This window comes from Aphelocoma coerulescens, chromosome 2, assembly GCF_041296385.1.
Source record: "Aphelocoma coerulescens isolate FSJ_1873_10779 chromosome 2, UR_Acoe_1.0, whole genome shotgun sequence".
NCBI lineage: Eukaryota > Metazoa > Chordata > Aves > Passeriformes > Corvidae > Aphelocoma > Aphelocoma coerulescens.
In genome coordinates this window covers 28,518,843-28,521,977 of record NC_091015.1, presented here as the reverse complement: position 1 = coordinate 28,521,977, position 3,135 = coordinate 28,518,843, and the positions used below count along the sequence as shown (strand labels likewise).

At 33.9% G+C, this 3,135-nt stretch overlaps 1 long non-coding RNA gene across 1 annotated transcript; it reads right to left on the bottom strand.

Annotated features, from left to right (window-relative positions):
• Window positions 1–564: 564 nt before the first annotated feature.
• LOC138105656 (uncharacterized) lies at window positions 565–1,731 on the bottom strand. Its single transcript, XR_011148599.1, has 3 exons — window positions 1,627–1,731; window positions 827–884; window positions 565–650 (listed from the first exon to the last, which is right to left on the bottom strand). It is a non-coding gene; the product is annotated as an uncharacterized lncRNA (long non-coding RNA).
• Window positions 1,732–3,135: the final 1,404 nt, after the last annotated feature.

The window sequence follows — 3,135 nt, the reverse complement described above, 5'->3', positions numbered from 1 at the left end:
TGATTAATATAGTATAGTCAAGAATTTCTAATTTCTACCTTTTTGTTCTAAACTAGTTACTAATCAGCAACCTCTGCAATTCAAGACCCCTGTTTTAATTTCATTTGGACAAACACCAGCACTATATTTGAAACAGATAAAAATATCATAAAGTTTGAGAATACAGAGATATGACTTACAAGATCATAAATGAAACGGGTTAATCTTCTCAAAATGTTCCTCCAAGAAAGCAGCAGATAAGTACCTTCAATCTAGTTTTTATCCTCAGCTTCTATTAAAAAGTTCAGTATGGTCAACAGTCGGTTATGGTGAAACAAGTCAATGCCAGATATATTTTGAGATGCACAAAGAGCTCAGTGAGGGACTTATGTTCATATAACCACACAGGGTTAAATAATTCTTCTTCAGAGGAAAGCAGAGTTAAAAATATTCCTAAAGGTCACATGCCATCTCTTCAGACCATTTAAGGCTTCTGAAATGCCACTCTGAAGTAAAATAACCTCTCCAGTAGAGTCATTCTGCTAGAGAGCCAGCTAAAATCAGTACCAAGATAAATGGGAGTGCAGAAAATTGATTTTACACTCGTACTGTAAGTGTGGTCAAATGTTGTAGGCCAGTACCTCAAACACAATTCTGAAGTACTGCTGTGCCTTAAAAATAATAACACAGAAGATAAAGTTAAATAAATGTTAATATACCCTCTTTTTTTTTTTTTGCTAGCCTTATATTAAAATGTTCACTTTGAAGTTTTATTTGCTATGTGACATAAGCTTAATTTTCTTTGTACTTGCTTCTCTCTGTTGATAATCCTTATAAAGAAACTGACCTTTTTCCTTCATCAATCACTTCTTCTCATTCAAGTCTCTCTTATTGCAAGCCAGCTCCTGCAGTTTGAGGTAAATAAATGCATATTTGCCTTCACACAAGACTGAAAAAACCTTAAAAGGAGGTTTAAATGAAGCAAGGTTTTATGATATTTCACTAATTATTTTTCAACATGATTGTTTTACCATTGAAAGACTGTTGAGATTAAATAAAGGCTATATAATATATAACAGATAGAATGCGATTGTACCAGATCTGTTAGCAGTTCTGTTTGAGCTTCTGGCTCCTAGCCTGCTTTTTGTCTCCTCTCTAATTTCAATTTTAGATGCTTCTGATTTGAGAAATCTCATGTCTTTTTTGGTTCCTTGCCTTAGCTCTTACTAGTAAAACTACAGTATTATCCAACTGGGACCAGTCATATCTTTTCAGGTGTTTCAGACTTCCTCATGGTTGAATAACAGCAAGAAAAATTAATGCAATATTCTATTACTTTCTCCTCCCTGCAGTGTTAAAGTCTCCAGGGTATGTAGGCAGCAGGGTGATGACATTTTTGAGAAGCCCTGGTGCATTCCTGACAGCTTAAAAAGAAATCACTGGGCCTTCTTTTCATACATAGAAATGAAGAGGACCCATAACAACCCTAGCACTATTCAACATACATCTTAGTATGTAGTGTTAGTGACAGTAGTCAAATAAGTCCTTTTAACAAACCAAAATCATAAGTAAAAACAAATAAAATAAATAATAAAGATCTACTCAGGCTAAACTGATAATCAGGACTGTCTGTATGACATCTCTTACTCAACTCGATTCTTGGTGCATATCTTCTTCCAATGATAAGCAGGAGGTCAAAAGAGAATGTGGTATTTCTTGTCTTCTAGTTCTCTGGCAATGTTGAGAATCTTGTTTTGGTCTTTTGTTCTTGAGTATAAAAGGAAAATTATTAAAGTTTTCCATAATGAGCAAAACATACTTTCTCTGTTCCAAGTCTATTATTAATGTTATTTTGTTTCCCCAAACCATTATTTTTGTCATTTTGTAAACATTAGTTTTGTACTTTTTGTACTTGTTATTACTTATTGTACTCGCTAAATTAATAGATCTCTATTATAAAAGCGAAAAAATGATTTTATGTAAAAAACATTTAAATTTTTTACTTCACATGAGAGTACATTTAGGTACAGCTTCAAAATCATAAAAGCAATCACAATTCCAAAAAAGATAGTTGTCACCCAAAGAGAATTAATGAGAATTAAGGTCCTTTCCAAAACTGGTTCAGCAAGTATCATATATGTTCATATTCAGTGAAAAGTGATTTCATGCACTACCATGAACAGGTTTACTCAGTAGTTCACACCAGCCAAACCCAAAATGTTACTAAAAAGTGAGGATATTTGCTTCTTTCTCTTTTATCTGCCTAGCCCACAGTGTTTTGAGTTGAAGGCATCATCCCTAGGCTCTGGTAGCTGTAAATGAGTCCAGAAAATCCAGAAATATCTGTGCTCTTTTACCTTATTTGTAATAGTGCTGTTTTAATCAACTCTGGATAAAAGCCTTTAAAAAAACCCCAAATAGAACTACAGAGCTACAGTCAAAACAGCTGTTCCACCCCAGTCCAGCCACAGATATTATTACTGACTACTTTTAAGAAGCATTAAATCAATACAAATATCAATGTTTTACTTTCACAGTGGAACTAGTTCATGTGAAAATCTGGAAGAAGGGATTATTAGAAAACTTAGGGATACTGAATTAAATAATCTTATTTTAGCTCATTTGCCTACTGCCATCTTCCCTTCTGAATTTTCAGCATTCCTCAGCTTGTTATCATTCCTGAAGAAAGTTTACAGCTTCCTCCTTTTATATCCAAAATGCATAGGCCTTTCAGTACCAGAAGAGAAATAGTAACGATAGTTGAGATGTTATTGTGCTAAAGCTGCTCTTCATATCCTATTCCCAGACAGTATTTCCCCCAGTCCCACAAAAAAAAACCAACCAAAAAACAACAACAAAAACAAACAAACAAACAAACAAAAAAAAACCCCAAAAAAACAAAAAAAAAATCAAAAAAAAAACCCCAAACCAACCAACTGACCAAAAAAACCCAACAAAAACCAAAACAAATGAAAAAACTCAACCAACCAACTCGCACACTTTTCTAGTTTCTTGATAAACATCCTGCAGGTTTATTGACCTAAAATTATAATGGGATAAAATCCTGCTGAATCCTGAGTCCTGCTGAAGTTTGCAGGTTCTGTTTTACTTAGGCCTACTTGAAATCCCAGTTGGAAGTCAAGGATTACATTGAGT